Source organism: Ambystoma mexicanum, chromosome 1p (genome assembly GCF_040938575.1).
Source record: "Ambystoma mexicanum isolate Mex_15411 chromosome 1p, UKY_AmexF1_1, whole genome shotgun sequence".
NCBI lineage: Eukaryota > Metazoa > Chordata > Amphibia > Caudata > Ambystomatidae > Ambystoma > Ambystoma mexicanum.
Genome location: NC_090921.1, coordinates 528,500,537 through 528,517,594, shown reverse-complemented (window position 1 = coordinate 528,517,594; position 17,058 = coordinate 528,500,537). Strand labels below are relative to the sequence as shown.

The window sequence follows — 17,058 nt, the reverse complement described above, 5'->3', positions numbered from 1 at the left end:
TGAAGAGGGCGAAACGGTAGACACCCAAGAAGGTGTAAATAGGGAATTTGCGGAATACTATAAGGTGTTATATGAGGATGGAGAGGGGGGCAGCCAGGAGGAGATAAATGAAGTACTAGAAGATATAGGCCTGCCCAAAATCAGTGACGAGGAGAGAGAAGAGCTGGATGCACCGATTACTTTGGAGGAACTGAAAGAGGTTGTAAGGCAGTTACCCACTAGCAAGGCTCCAGGAGCAGACGGGTTCCCTAGAGAATTTTATAAAGTGTATGGGGAGGAGGTGCTCCCCCCCATGCTAGAAATGCTCAACAAGGCATTTGAGGTGGGACGGTTGCCAGAGTCACTCAGGGAGGCGATCATAATACCGCTCCCCAAGCCCAATAAACCGGGACACAGTTGTGGCTCCTACAGGCCCTTGTCGATGCTGAACCAGGACAGTAAGATATTGACAGCTGTCATGGCAAACAGAATGCGGAGAGTAATCGGCAAGTTAATTCACCCAGATCAAACAGGCTATGTCCCGAGCAGGAACATAACTCACAACCATAGACGACTTCATTGAGTGGTCGAATGGGGGTGCAGCAATGACGGCGAAATGGCGATTGTGGCATTGGACGCTGTAAAAACGTTCGACTCTATTAAGTGGCCGTGGTTGTTGGCGGCCTTAGGAGGATATGGAATGGGGCCATGTTATATTAAATGGGCTAAGATGCTATACAATGAACCGTTGGCCAGAGTTCGAACGGGTTCAGTGGTGTCTGAGAGATGGCAGCTTGGCAGAGGCACTAGGCAGGGGTGCCCCTGGTCCCCGATGCTTTACATTTTAGCCCTGGAGCCCTTAGCAATATACCTCAGGCAACACTATGACCCGATCGGTATTGAGGTGGGGGGGAACGACACCTTATATCCTTGTATGCAGATGATTTGTTACTATATCTGAAATACCCGGAAGAAAATCTTCAATATGTTTTGGAGGTGTTGGAGAGGTATGCCAGGCTGTCCGGTATAGCGGTGAACCCCCAGAAATCTAGCATATTCCCGCTGGGTAGCTATGTGGGAATTGCGGTATAAAGGTTGCCGGTGTTGCAGATTCCGTGGGCAGCGAGCTCTTTCCGCTACCTTGGGATAGATGTGTATCACACGACAGAGGAAGAACATAAGCGCAATACTGAAATAGCCATTGGGAAAATCAGGAAATACATGAGGTCTGGGAAAGGTTGCCCTTAGCGATGATGGGCCGAAGTGCTATGCTTAAAATGGTGGTCTTGCCTAGGCTTTTGCATTATTTTAACAATATTCCATACATGATATCTAAGAAGTTTTTTGTTAAGCTGAATAGTATGTGCAGGGAATTTCTGTGGCATGGTACCCGGAATAGAGTTGCATTATGGAAGCTGCAGAACTTCTACGAGAAAGGCGGTATGAAACTGCCTAATTTTGAGGCTTACTATGTAGTGGCGCAACTGCAATATGTAACTAAGTGGCTCTCTGATGAAGAGACCCCTGAACACAGGTTGTTTGGGAGGGACTGTACTCCTTTTTACTTGCGGGAAATGATCTGGGTGGCTGGCTCAGAAATGAGGGAGCGCCCTAGAATGATGTTGTTGGGGTGGAATATGTGGCGTCGAGCTTGCCGAATGATGGGGGACCCTTTCCCGTGTGTTCCGCAGATACCGTTGGTCGCATTGGCAAATGGAGACAGGCAGCTGAGGGTAATTATTAGGACCTATTGGGAATCAGTGGGACTAGTCACGTTGGGAGACATTTGGCAAGGCGGGACGATTAAGGATTTTGAAGGATTTGGAGAAGAGGCGGGATTACACATAGGCCAATATGTGTAACGCTCACCTGGTTCCCACGGAGGCGCTGGTCCGGTCTGGGTTGCTGTGGCCTCTTCAAGCGTGATGTGCAGAATTCGGACCACCGGTTGAACAGGACCCCCAAATCTTGCTTGTCTGGCCCGTAGGAATATCCTTCTGCAGATGAGAAAGGGGATTAACTGTCTGCTGAATAGTGTGCTTGCTCCCCCCTTTCCCCCTTCGTTCTCCTCCGACTTCCTCCAAAACCCCCCGGTTTAAGCTCACCTTATGGTTTGGAAGGATGAACTCTCCATCCTGCTTCTGGTGCAGGGGCGCGCGTTCGTCCAGTTACTTCACTGGTTTTCAGAATGGCGCTGGCAAATCCACTCGACTTTTCTGAGCGATACACCATAAGTATGAAGATGCTAAAGTACAAGTGTGAGCCTCCTTTTAAGTTGTTTCTCCTAACCTGTGATCTGTCCTTTATTTCAGGTGCAGAACCAAGGCGATGCGTTGAGGGGTTAAATTGCTGGTGGTAAAATCAGGTGAGTTAGTGATGAGGGCGACCCCTCTAAATGTCTTTATAATTCCCCAGTAATGTCTTTTGTCCTTTCCCCATAGGGGCCGGGGTGCGGTACCTGCCAAAGATGCGGCGCCGACCCGAGATGTGGAATGGTTCACCAAGAAAAGCCGGTAAGTAATATGGCTGAAAATTCGGCCTTCCTCTTGTGTTCCCTTGCTCACCTTTTGTCTCTTCTTCTCTCCCCTAGGTGCAGAAATGTGGCGACTGGTGCTGAGAGCTGCGATGGAGCCGGGCGGCGTCTCGGGAACAGGTGAGTGAAGCGCGGCGCTGCAGCGAGCAACGCGGTGCTTTTAAATGAAAGTCCTCCTTCAGGAATGCTGGCGTGAAGATTCCGGATGAAGGTAAGAAGGTTGAATAAGTTCTTGGTTTTCACCTTTCTCTTCTCTTCTTTCCTTACAGGTGTTCCAGGTTCGAGGCGGGCGTGGCTGGAGTCCAGGTGCAGGAGCTGACACGGTGAGCGTTCAGCTGCTGGGATGCAGAACAACGCAAAGCACGTGTGGCTGTCCGGGCGTGGCTTAAATAGCCTTGGAAGAAGTTCCAGGTGAGTATTCTTCCACAGCCCCACCCAAGTAACAAAATAGTTCCCTCAGAAAAATAGTCCCTCCTAAGCCTCATTTGGCTTGGTTCTTCATGCAGCATGGTCTGCATCAGGCGAGTGTGCAGCATGGTCTGCTTCAGGTAAGTGCACCAAACACTTCCCCTTATGAGCCTGGCACCTGTGGCGCCAGGACTGATGTCCAACATGAGCCTGGCGCCAACGGCGCCAGGACAGATTCCAAAGAGCCCCTATAAAGGGCCGCGGGGCTTTTACCCGGGGGCGTGATGCCTGCTCACGGGGGTGCTGGGCCTGGCCTGGTACTCCGGGGGTAGGCATCATGACAGCACTCCCCCCCAAGGCCCCTCCCAAGGTCGTTCCCTCAGGAGGTTTCGGTTTGTTCGGGAAATTCCGATGGAACCTTTTTACTAGCCGAGGTGCATATACGTGGTCGCTGGGTTCCCAAGATCTTTCCTGAGGCCCGTACCCCTTCTAATCAATTAGATAGAAAAGTTTTGATTTTGAGATCTTAGAGTCCAAAATGTTCTTCACCTCGAATTCAGGCTCCCCATCTATCTGGATTGGTTCTGGTGGCTTTAATTCATCTGCTTCCTGGTTGCACTGGTTTCAAAAGCGACACATGAAAAACGGGGTGAATCCGCATGTTAGCTGGTAGATCTAGCTTGACTGCCACTGGGTTAATTATAGCTTTGATCGAGTAAGGGCCTAAATACCTTGGATTAAAAGTCTGAGGTCCCTTGAGCGATAAGTGTTTGGTAGCCAACCATACTTGATCCCCTATTTGGTATGGAGGCGCCTCCTTTCGATGCAGATCCGCATTCTTTTTGTATTTCCCTTTCGCATGTTGTAAGTGTGCAGTAGCATCCTTGAAGGCTTGAGTAATCGTAGAATGCAAATGGTCTACTGCGGGCATTTCGAGGCTCAAAGGTGAGCCCAGGTCTGAAGTACGAGGGTGATGTCCATATAGGGTATAAAAGGGGCTCTGACCTGTTCCAGAGTGTATCGAGTTATTGTATGTATATTCAGCCACCCATAAAATATCCTTCCAATTACCCTCCGATTGGTGCAACATACATCGTAGATATTGTTCAAGGGTCTGGTTCGTTCTCTCCGTCTGACCATCGGTCTGTGGGTGATGGCTGGTTGAAAGTCTTACGTTGATTTGTGCCAGTTGACAACATTTTTTCCAAAAATGAGAAATAAACTGGCTTCCCCGATCGGAGATTAGTATGGACGGGAATCCATGCAGACGGATGATATTTCTTGGTAAGAACAATAGCTGAAGGTAAACCTTTCAACGGAATAAAATGGGCCATCTTGGAAAATAAATCCACCACAACCAGAATAGTACTGTATCAATTACAAGAGGGCAGGTCCGTGATAAAATCTAGTGACAAGGTGTGCCAAGGTGCTGGTGGAATATCTAAGGGCTGAAGAAGACCGGCGGGTTTTGATTTTTGACCTTTGTTTTGTTTGGGCGCAAACTCCACAGGACATCACGAAAGATTGAACATCCTTTCGCCAGGACGGCCACCAGAATTGTCGTTTAATTTTTTCCTCTGTTTTGGCAATGCCAGGATGTCCTTCCATCAGAGTATCGTGATGACGGGAAATAACCAGTTCTTGCAATTCCTTTTCTGGCAAAAATAAACGTCCTCGGAAGTAAGGTAAGCCATCGTTGATTGAAAAGTCAGACCCCCTTTTGATCCAATTCTGCAAGGCTGAAGAGTCCAGGAATAGTTTTACCCGTGCTTGAATGTCTTCAAGGGTTTGTAAAGTGGTTATCCCCAAGATATTTTGTTCGGGAATTATCGGCACAGGTTCTGAGTTTGTGTCCATTTCTCCCATTCCAATTCGAGATAGCCCGTCCGCTTTGCCATTGTTACAGCCGGGACGGTAAGTGATTACAAAATCGAACTCAGCAAAGAATAAAGCCCATCGGAGCTGCCGTGAAGACTGAGCCTTGGCAGTTTTTAAATATTATAAATTTCGGTGATCAGTGATCACGGTGATGGTATGCCTGGCGCCAAGAAGATAATGCCGCCAAGCCTTAAAGGCGGACTTAATGGCTAATAATTCCTTCTCAGTGATTGCATAATTTATCTCCGGCGGCGAGAACTTTCTGGACCAAAAAGCTACGGGGTGCAGTTGGTTGGTTTCGGGGTCTCTCTGGGACAGGACAGCTCCCATGGCTAAGCTGGATGCGTCGGTTTCGACTATATATGGGAGATCAGGACGCGGGTGTTTCAAAATAGGTGCAGACGTAAATTTAGCTTTTAATTCCTGAAAGGTCTGTTCAGCTTCCTAGGTCCATTCAAAACGTTTATTCTTCCGCAAGAGTGCAGTGATGGGTTGCACCACCCGTGAAAATTCCGGGATAAACCTGCGATAAAAATTGGCAAACCCAAGCATGCTTTGGACACCCTTCACCGAACTAGGTGATGGCCATTTGAGGATGGCATCCACTTTCCATGAGTCCATTCGGACCCCTTTAAGTGTCAGGATGAATCCAAGAAACTCAACCTCGGTGGTATGGAAAACGCATTTCTCCAGCTTTGCAAACAGTTTGTGCTGGCGCAATTTCTCAAGGACGGCCCTGACATGTTTTCTGTGATCTGATTCCAAAGAGGAGTACACCAGAATGTCATCGATATACAGGACAACACAGACATCGATGAGTTCCCGAAGGACATCGTTCATGAAGAATTGGAAGGCAGCAGGCGCGTTGCACAACCCGAAAGGCATCACCTGGTATTCGAATAGTCCATATTTTGTACGGAAGGCCGTTTTCCATTCGTCGCATTTCTTTTACTGGTACCAGATGATAAGTCCCCCGGAGATCTAACTTGGTGTTTATGCAAGCGTCCTTCACCTGGTCAAGGAGTCCAGGGATCAAAGGCAGAGGGTAACAATTTTTAACAGTTATCTGGTTCAATGCGAGGTAATTGATACAAGTTCTAAGGTCGCCTTCTTTTTTTGGCACGAAGAACAAAGCCGAGGATGCCGGAGACTTTGATGGGCGAATGAAACCATTGGCTAGGTATTGATCTAAATATTGTCTCAAATGCAGATTCTCCGGCTCAGCAAGGGCATAAATCCTGCTACAAGGGGGTTGAGCACCGGGCACCAGATCGATTTGGCAATCGTACGATCTGTGAGGAGGTAACGTGTTGGCCTGTTCCTTTTGGAAGACGTCCTGAAAGTCTTGGTATTCCGGAGGTAGTTGCATGGAGACAGAGGTTACTGATGCTAGACTGATCTTCAGATTTTCTGGGTAGCAGGTTCGTGCACACTCCGGAAAGGTTATTCTCTTCGCTCGCCAATCTATTCGAGGATTATGTGTCTCTAACCAAGGGATTCCGAGAATAACCTGAAACTGTGGAGCCTTGATTACATCAAACACAACTGCCTCCCGATGGCCGTCCGGACCTACAAGTGTCACCTCAGCTGTGGAATGTGTTACCGGTCCCGAGGCAATTTCGGTTCCATCAACTGTGGTGATGACATCTTTGCTGGTTTTAGGACGCAGAGGGAGGTTAATCCTGGAGACCAATTCACGATCCACGTAGTTTCCTATAGCCCCACTATCGATGTATGCCTTTATTGCATGCAACCGCTGAGGCTGTTCCGGATCTACGAGGACCATTGGCACAATGAAATGCGAGGTCTGAGAGTTCGTTTTCAAGCTCGGCAAGTGGACCCCTACGCTTGTCGGGCGGGGTCGTTTCCCGATACAGAGGTTTCATGGATTTTTTCAGCGGCTCCTACCACCTTCCTGGGCGGCCTTGCCGGGCAATCTCGTAGAAAGTGTCCAGAGGATCCACAATAAAGACATAAGTGCATCTGCCGTCTTCTTTCACGTTCCTTTTGAGTTAAAGGTCCTTTAACTCCTCCGATTTGCATTGGCTCAGAGGCTTCAGCCCCCTTGAGGATAACGTGGGTCTTGACTAACACCCGGGTCTCAAACTTGGACCGATCTGCTTTTCTGTTTTGCAGTCTGTGATCCAATTGGACCACTAAGTCTATATATTCTGAGCATTCTTGGGGCGGATTTACAACTTGGGCCAGGACATCTTTAAGTTCTCCGCATAGACCTCGATAAAATAACGTGATTCTTTTATCCTCTGGCCACCCAGTTTCCACAATTAGTCTATTAAAGGTTACAATGTAGGAAAGGAGGTCTTGATTGCCCTGTCGCAGAGATAGAAGTTCGTCATCTAGAGCCTGCCCCTGGGAGTGACAAGCTAATAACCTTTCCATGCTTGCTTGAAATCCTTGCAAATCACGAAGAATCGGGTCATCTTGAGTTACCAGTGGAACTGACCAATCGGCAGCACTGCCGCTGAGATGTGACAATACAAAGGCTTCCTTGGTCTGGTCATTAGGGAAGGCTCCAGGTCTGCACAGGAAATGCAAACGACACTGATTCATGAATACGGCGAATCGTTTGGGGTCCCCAGCAAAGCATTCGGGTGGGGCCAGCGGCATGTTTCCTGGTAGATTAATCTGCACCGGGTTACTGGAAAGCACAGGAATGGGGTTCCCTCCGGAACCGGGTAAAGGAGTTTGTCCAGCTTGACCTTGCAAAAGCTGTCTAGCCAGGTCATCCGTCCTTTCCTTTGATACAATCACTTCCCTCCTGAGAGCTCGTCTCTTGACGAGCGGCGTGTACTTCGGCCCGTAATTCCCCCAGTAGTTGGGCCAACTGGTCAGTCTCAGAAGTTTCCATAGCGCCTGGGTGGGAATTTGTAGGGAGGCTTCGCGTTCTGTAACGCTCACCTGGCTCCCACGGAGGCGCTGGTCCAGTCTGGGTTGCTGTGGCCTCTTCAAGCGTGATGCGCAGAATTCGGACCACCGGTTGAACAGGACCCCCGAATCTTGCTTGTCTGGCCCGTAGGAATATCCTTCTGCAGATGAGAAAGGGGATTAACTGTCTGCTGAATAGTGTGCTTGCTCCCCCTTTCCCCCTGCGTTCTCCTCTGACTTCCTCCAAAACCCCCCGGTTTAAGCTCACCTTATGGTTTGGAAGGATGAACTCTCCATCCTGCTTCTGGTGCAGGGGCGCGCGTTCGTCCAGTTACTTCACTGGTTTTCAGAATGGCGCTGGCAAATCCACTTGACTTTTCTGAGCGATACACCATAAGTATGAAGATGCTAAAGTTCAAGTGTGAGCCTCCTTTTAAGTTGTTTCTCCTAACCTGTGATCTGTCCTTTATTTCAGATGCAGAACCAAGGCGATGCGTTGAGGGGTTAAATTGCTGGTGGTAAAATCAGGTGAGTTAGTGATGAGGGCGACCCCTCTAAATGTCTTTATAATTCCCCAGTAATGTCTTTTGTCCTTTCCCCATAGGGGCCGGGTGCGGTACCTGCCAAAGATGCGGCGCCGACCCGAGATGTGGAATGGTTCACCAAGAAAAGCCGGTAAGTAATATAAAATTCGGCCTTCCTCTTGTGTTCCCTTGCTCACCTTTTGTCTCTTCTTCTCTCCCCTAGGTGCAGAAATGTGGCGACTGGTGCTGAGAGCCGCGGTGGAGCCGGGCGGCGTCTCGGGAACAGGTGAGTGAAGCGCGGTGCTGCAGCGAGCAACGCAGTGCTTTTAAATGGAAGTCCTCCTTCAGGAATGCTGGCGTGAAGATTCCGGATGCAGGTAAGAAGGTTGAATAAGTTCTTGGTTTTCACCTTTCTCTTCTTTCCTTACAGGTGTTCCAGGTTTGAGGCGGGCGTGGCTGGAGTCCAGGTGCAGGAGCTGACACGGTGAGCGTTCAGCTGCTGGGATGCAGAACAACGCGAAGCACGTGTGGCTGTCCGGGCGTGGCTTAAATAGCCTTGGAAGAAGTTCCAGGTGAGTATTCTTCCACAGCCCCACCCAAGTAACAAAATAGTTCCCTCAGAAAAAATAGTCCCCCCTAAGCCTCATTTGGCTTGGTTCTTCATGCAGCATGGTCTGCATCAGGTGAGTGTGCAGCATGGTCTGCATAAGGTAAGTGCACCAAACACTTCCCCTTATGAGCCTGGCGCCTATGGCGCCAGGACTGATGTCCAACATGAGCCTGGCGCCAACGGCGCCAGGACAGAGTCCAAAGAGCCCTTATAAAGGGCCGCTGGGCTTTTACCTGGGGGCGTGATGCCTGCTCCCGGGGGTGCTGGGCCTGGCCTGGTACTCCGGGGGTAGGCATCATGACAATATGTCACTTATCATGGAATAGGGCAGAAGATTAGAAGTATGTGGCCTGAAACTATCTTGGCGGAGGAACCGGATGCTACGGTTGGGTCAATTTATGATATATCGGAGGGTGGGCATGAGGTCTCTAGATTGTATGAGATGCTGATGACTAAGGTTGGGAAGGACCTGGCGCATTTGAGATTAGAATGGGAAACAGATGGGAGCCCCGATGGAAGATGGGATGTGGGAACGCGCTTTGGGTTATCATAAGAAGGTGTCAAGAAACGCTAGGTTCAAACAAATACAGCTATATATAACGCACAGGGCATAGATGACCCCTCTGAGGATATCGAAGTTCCAAAATGTTGGGCGCCAGGCGTGCCCCAAGTGTGATGAGGAGAATGCCGACATGATACACATGTTCTGGGCGTGCCCGGTAATTGAATGCTACGGGCGAAGTGGCACAAAAGCTGTCGGGGAAGGGGGTTACGCTCATAATAGACTCAGCCTGGGCCTGTTTGCTGGGAGGGTATCCCAGGGCGCGGAAACTTGAACATGTGGGGAAATTGAAAGATTTGGCATATGTGCTTGCGAAACGAAGGATTGCCTTGGGATGGAAGGAGTGCCATAAGCCACGAGTGGAAGTCAGGTGGAAAGACCTACAAAAATGGGCAGAGGCTGAAACAATGGTGTGGCAAGATGCTAGTAACATGAGTGGGGATGAAGAAATGGGCTCTCTCATGGCATGGAAATTATTGATAGCTGAAATGTTCGGAGTAGTATCGGATCCAGCTGAATCTGAGGGCAGCGATACCCTGCCACACGGAGCAGATACTGAATGCGAAGAACAAACAGGCTCATAAGGGGGGGGTGGGACTGGGAGTGCAGTGTTTATGTTGTTAAATGTGCTTAATCGAATTACCATATGTTCCACTGCTTGTTTGGTTGTTTTGTTGTTTGGTTTGAATAAAATAAACATTTTTTTTTAAAAAAGCATTTGAAAGGCAAGATCTATTATTGACATTTTGGGGATCCATGGCAATGTTGTGTCGGATACGTTGTTCACCTGAAATGGCATTTGATAGGGTGAATTGAATGTTTATAGAGTTTGCACTGATGAAGACGGGTTTGGGTCAGTCTTTTTGAGGGCTGCGTCTTGTTTGCATCGGGATGTGACAGTGAAGGTTTGGGCAAATGGTGTGATTACTGACTTGTAACAAATATCGCAGGGCACCAGACAGGGGTGACCGCTGTCACCTTTTCTGTTTAATAATGCCTTGGATGGCGGCTTATATCTGGCAAGAGCAAAGAATACATGGGGTTTGTATAGGTGGTCAGAATATAAACAGTTTTAGACAGATGACAGGACGGTAAGTTTAACCAATCCGGGGGAGTGTGGTTGAGAATAGAAAGCTATGCGTGCAGGCCATATGCTCTCGGTAATTTGTACAGAATGGGAAAGTTCCGAATGTGAAGAATAGATTGCCTTTTGTTGTTGATACTAGGGCAGCTGTGGTCACCTGGTTCATTGAGAACGATCAATGTTTGTGGCCGCGCTAGTCTGCGTCGCCATAGCAAAACCTGGCACTGCAGATAGAGAATAAGTGTTTATATTGGCTGGCATAATTGGGTCATGAGGGGTGTATTAAGGGTGGATGATATTTTGAGGCACGGGAGAATGTGGATTTTTCCGAAACTTCGGCAGACCTTTCAATTGGGGTAAAGGGAGATAGGGAGCTTTAGAGAGCTGCAGTTCATGTAGCTACAGAGACTTGAAATTTTGGATGCTGCGATAGAGGCGAAGCTGGAATTCTGCTAAATCTTTGATACATCAGCGCACACAGCATCTACTTATACTGCTATGATGCCATGGAACAATAGCATTTGGATTCCTGGGATAAGGTGAGAAAGGTTTGGTCGGATGATCTGGGTTATGTGATTTCGCCTGGTGAGTGGGGTGGATTGCTCAAGGTTGGTTTTAAGTCCAGACTGGATATGAGTTTGAGGTTGATGAGATGTTTTTAGGTCAACTTTATTGGACAACTGTGCGGATGGTTGGTTTGGGTCTATCAGATGATGATACTTGCTGGGGTTGGGGTGGAGATAGAGGCACTGCTGTATATGCTTTGGAAATGTTCGAGAGTGAGTGGGTTCTGAGGAGAAGTTTTGGATAGGATTGGTGTGCTGCTGAATGATATGATATATGGCATTTATAACGCGCCTATACACAAGTGTTTCAAGGCGCGACGAGGCAAGGGAAGGGGGACAAGGGAAGACAGACAACGATCTTACTAGGCCCGGTGTCATTCAGATTGCACAAGTGCATGGGAAGGGGGAAAAGGAAAAGTGCTGGGGGTAAGGGAGGGGGAAAAGTGCAGTACATAGGATATTAGAATAAATAAGATAGTAAAAGGTCAGGGGTGGCAAGTGCAAGGTAAGTGCATACGTAAGTGCTGGTATGGGGACTGTAGGGATACAGAGAAACAGACCCCAGGTGCAAGGGTTGCCGGGGAGGCAGTGCAGGTGTGCAGCTGGTGGGGCCTGGTCCGAGATCAGAAGGGTGGCCAGGTAACCAGTGCAGTAACAGCCAGGATATCAGCAGGGGAGGGGGTGGGTGGGGGTGAGAAAGCAGAAGCAAAGAGGAAGGTTTTGAGGTGCTTCCGGAACCGAAGATGGTTCTCCTCAAGTTTAAGGGATGCAGGAAGGCTGTTCCAGAGGGAGGCCCCTGCCGATGAGAGAGATCTACCACCAACTCTTTGCTTGGAGAAGCGACTGACCCTGAGGGAGTTGGAGGTGGATGAGCGAAGAGCTCGAGAAGGAAAATATTTCGGAAGAGAGAGCTGAAGGTATTGCGGCCCCAGAAGGCCTTGTGGACAACGCAGAGGGGTTTGAACTTAATCCTAGCAGCCACTGGGAGCCAGTGCAGAGACTTCAGTCCTGGAGAGATGCGGTCCCTAGGCTTGAGGCCAAGGACAAGTCTCGCAGTCCTGTTCTGGATAAGTTGCAGAGGGTAGAGTCAGGCAGTTTGAGATAGAGGCTGTTACAGTAGTCCAGCCTGGAGAGAACTAGGGCTCTGGAGACAGTGAGCTTCTGGGGGAAGGAGAGGAAAGGAAGAATACCTCCGAGGAGGTGCAGCTGGTAGTGTGACTTTTTAGAGACGTCTGAGGTGTGAGGAGAGAAGGAGCGTGTGGAGTCTAAGGTGATCCCAAGATTTTTAGCCTTGCAGGTGGGAGCAGGAAGAGGGCCAAGAGAGGCCGGCCAGAGAGCTACAGGGAAAGAGGAGGTGGGAATATTGTGTTCCCTAGGTAGACTGCTCAGGTGATTTTGTTGTCGCATGGCAGGAGATGTGAGGTTGCAGGAGAATATGAGGAATGGATCAATAAAGAATTAGTAGTTGCCGCAAAGCAGATTTGGAAAGTTTGGAAGACTAGAAAGAATCTGCGTGTGGAGGATTGGTTGGTGGAATTGCAGGTTCTGTCTTCTTATGAGAAGGGATGTTGTTGAATAGATTCCGTGAGGATATTTATCTTGAGTTTTGGACACCGTTTAATAGTTTGCATGGCTGATTTACATCATAGGCGTACCTTATGGATGATGTAGGGAAGTGGCTTGTGCTGTGTTTTGGAGGTGACGGGTGGATGTGCAAGTTTTATTTTTTCATTTTTTTGCTGTGTCTTGTTTTTGGGGTATTGTGTTTGTTGATTGCATTGATATGGGATGTTATTCATTATTATTACTTGTTGTTTCTGGTATCTGGAACTGTTTTGTATAGGATTCAGACATGACAAAATGTTGTGGTTGTTTTGAACCAATGTATTTCAAGTGTTTGCATTTTGTGTGCGATTGTTGGTTTTCTGTGAAAACTGATGACTAAAGTTGAAGCAAAAAAAGAAAGGCAAGGTCTGCACAACTGTTCATATGTAAGATGTCAATATGGGGAAGATTGCCACAAGCCAATGAACATTACCAATGAACTTAACCAAAACTTGAACAAGTCCCCATATACGAGATGCCCATATGGGGGAAGTTGGAACAAGTAATAACTGGAGCCAATAAAGTATAAAGAGTGAAGGAGTACAACTGTTATACTTGAAAGATAAAAAACTGAAAGATAAAGAAACAAAGATTGTAAAAAGACCTAGTGAAAGAAGGGCATCAGGCAATACGCCTTTGGGGGAAGATACCTGGCAGGAAAGTATAAGAGACACTTTGTCATCCTCAAAACCACCATTGCTTGGGAAAATACAATTATCTTTAAGAAAATGTTAGATGAAAGACATTTCTACTATTCTTAAAGGACCATTGTTTAACCAGAACATTTTCAATATTCTACCTGAAACAGTTCAGGAGAAGGGAATCAACCACTGGATACAAAGATTGTTTTGCTGGATTTGCAGACTTAGTTTCTGCATACTTTTTGTTGAGTTTGAAGCAGAGACATTTACCTTGCACCTTTTTGTTGTTCATTTTTAGTTTGAGGGTCAGATACGTTTTGGGCACAAAGACAGTTTGCCTAATTTGGATGAGACACAGACTAATTCCTAGTTTTGATTTCATAAGCAGGGAAACTCATTAGGATAGGAACAGAAAGGCCTTTATCCAAACCCTTTTATTATAATAAAATGTCGAATGTTTAAAACATTACAACTTAGTGGCCGTCTCTCATTTCTGACCCTTCACAGTACCCTCAGAAGAGTGGAATAATCCTCAAAAGACCAATTCTGAATCCTCCATTAAAAGACTGGTACTAGAAGTACCCTTAGGAGAAGGGAGTCATTCTACACACCCAAGTTATTTTTCACAGTGATGGGGTCAGAAAAGGGTAGTTTTGCACAGCAGACCTATTCCTTTGTTAAACATTCACGACCGACTGATGAGCACCTAAGTTAATAATGGATTTGTGTGATCGCTTCACATTTTTTACTTCGCTAATGAAAATTGCGATTTTATTACATCATTTCACTGCATATATGTGTGGGGGAGACCCTCTTGCAGCCCTCCCCATACTGCTCACATACTATAATTAACCAATGCAGGGCCAACCTACAGACCTAGGGAAAGTTAGGCTTTATCCTTTTTACCATGACCCCAATGAGTCCGTCCTTCTGACACGACAAGCTGATCAGCTGTAAACTTTATCACGCTCCTGGACCACGAGTGCATTCACCTACGAAAGACGTTGAAGCCCTTAGAGAGGGTAGACTCAGAAAAAGGCCTTCCATGTCTCACTCGCAAAATACAACACTGAAGTCTCCAGCGGTATGAAGGGGGATCAACTCTTTGTTCTTTCTCTTTCCTACCTCACCGACCTTTCCAGGTTCAACTGAGGTTCAACTGAATGGCAGGATAGCAACGCGCTCGTCTTGGAAGCAAGACCACGCAGAGCAACAGAGGTTAGAATCCCGGATCTGCGCTTAGAAACCAAACTCAGGTACGGTTTTACGGGAGTTATAAAAAAATAATAAAGAAAACTGTGCCCTTACCTCTGCTCCACCACACTCTCCACCTGCAGTGTACATCATGGCTCTATCCTGTCGCCGTAGCTCTTCAACATCTACCTTGCCACTACGGCCCACTGCATCTCCACCTTCTCTCCTCACTTCCAGTGTTATGCGGATGACACGAAACTCTCCTTCAAGCTACCCTCCACTTCCTCACTCATTCCTAATTGTCTAACTACTATTCAGGCTTGGTGCGCGGAGACTTCGATCCTTCTCATTGGGACTCCGGCTCCCTCCTTCACTCACACTCTCTGAACGCCCTCCATTGCTTCCCTCCCCACGCCCTCTTGTGAGGCAGAAAACTTGGCTCCTCTCTCTCCCCTCTCCTCACATTGCAGACCTTGCCAAGTAGGCCCACTTTCATCTGCACCTCCTCAGAGGCATTCTCCCTTTCCTCACCTTCCCCCAGAAACTCAATGTCTCCAGAGCTCTGGTCCTCTCTAAGCTTGATTGCTGGAACAGCCTCTTCCTCAATCTGCATTTATCTTCCCTTCGCCTCCTTCAACTTATCCAGAATAGGACTGCAAAACTTATCCTTGGCCTCAAGTTCAGGGACCACATCTCTTCAGCCCTAAAATCTCTCCACTGGCTCCCGGTGGCTGCAAGGATCAAGTTCAAGACCCTCTGCATCAACCAAAAGGCCCTCTAGGGCCTGTGACCCCCCTTCATCCAACACTCTCTCCCTAAATACCTTCCTGCTAGAGCCCTTCGGGCTTTTAGCTCCAACTCTTTGCAGATCAGACACTTCAAGCAGAGAGTGGGTGGTAGATCCCTCTTCGGCAGGAGCCTCCCTGCCCCACTCAGGCTTAAGCTCCGGAAGCTTCTCAAGACCCTCCTTTTCTCTTCTTCCTTTGCACTGCCCCTCCCCAGCTAATGCCCCCCTCTCCCCACTGACTGGCTACCTGGTCCCTTCTGAGTCCTACAGGGCACCAGGCCCTCCTTGACAAGTCTACCCCACACCCTGGTCTCAATGACCCCTCACCTGCACATGCCCTTCAGGAGCCCCTTCCCCCGACTAGCCTGGCAGGGTGTGCATCCCTACCGAGCCTGGTACAAACCTGTCCTTGCACTTCACATGTGGTCCTCACTCCCTGCATTCCCTGACACTTGCCCACCTGTCCTCCCCCTAGCACTTGCCTAACCCAGAGACCTCTTCTCCCCATCCCCCCTGCACTTGTATGCCTCCACCCGCCTGCACTTGCCTCCCACCCTAGCATTATCCCTTCCGCCCCTACCTGCATTTCTTCCCCTCCCGACTCCCCTTCTGCACTTCCACGATCCGAATGACACAAGGCCTAGTAGGACCGTTATTTTCGTTTTCTCCCCCGTCCTCCCGCCCCCCTTTTTTGTCTTGTGATGCCCTGAAACACCATTTGCTGTATGGGTGCTTTATAAATAATAAATAAAATTGGAGAGAGCCAGCTCCTCCTCCTCCGCAGAGGAACTGTCCCCTTGGGAGCAGCTTCAGTCACATTTGGTGCTGAAGCTGCCAGTTGATAGACCGGCAGAGCATCCATGGGTTCCAACCTCTGAGGCGGTAGGAGCGACTTAGTCCTTTGGCTTTTAGGCCAAAACTACCAGAAACCTGGCAAAATGGCTAGGTGCCTGTTTATTTCGGAAAGACTTGGGCTCACTAAATTCGTCCTCGTCTGATTTTGACAAAGGAAGGAGAGTGGGGAGCAGGGGGAATCCCACTGAAGAAAGAATCCAGTTGTTCCTTCGGATTCATGGGAAAGAGGCACAAGGCATGGTTCCTTTGGGCCAGGAGAGAGGCATCAGTGGATTTTTAAGAGTACAAGATAAGTTGGAGCACAGCTTGCATGATCGTAACCCTTGCACTGCGATTTTCTGGCTGTACTTCCTTTTTATTTGTATTCTTTATTGCTTTGTGTGTGCTTTGTCGATCATATGTCCTGCACTTCTCTTCTCACCTTCCCCCTGGCACGTCTCCCCTTTTCCGCTGCCTGCACTTGCGCGATCTCACTGTCACTGGGCCTAGTAAGATCGTTGTCTTGTTTCCCCTTGTTCCCTTCCCATGCCTCGTCGCTCCTTGAAACACTTGTGTATAGGCGCGCTATAAATAAAATATAGCTTTCTGGATACCTTAGGATCATGATTGATGGCTGTTTTTTTAAAAAAATGTTTATTTGTGTATGATTCTATTACAAAGTAACAGCATCTTTACAAAATAGAAATGTTTAAGTAAAAATCGGAGTATAAAACAAGCATTGCAAATTGATTAACTCCTAAGTTTAAAATCTTCATACAATAGTAAAGAATATAGACACAAACATACGCAGGTTTGAGATGTAACATTGATGGTATATCACTTCTCCTGAATTGATGAATGAGCCTATTTGACTTCACAATCAATGATATTAGCATAATTGTCTAATTCTTTTTCTATCGATTTACATAGACTTGTTAGGGCGTATATGAGAGGTTTATGATTGCCC

At 47.9% G+C, this 17,058-nt stretch overlaps 1 protein-coding gene across 5 annotated transcripts in view; it reads right to left on the bottom strand.

The window, feature by feature from the left end:
• The window catches only part of PIP5K1C (phosphatidylinositol-4-phosphate 5-kinase type 1 gamma), a 1,345,879-nt gene that overhangs the window by 608,872 nt on the left and 719,949 nt on the right, over positions 1-17,058 (bottom strand). The window lies entirely within an intron of this gene.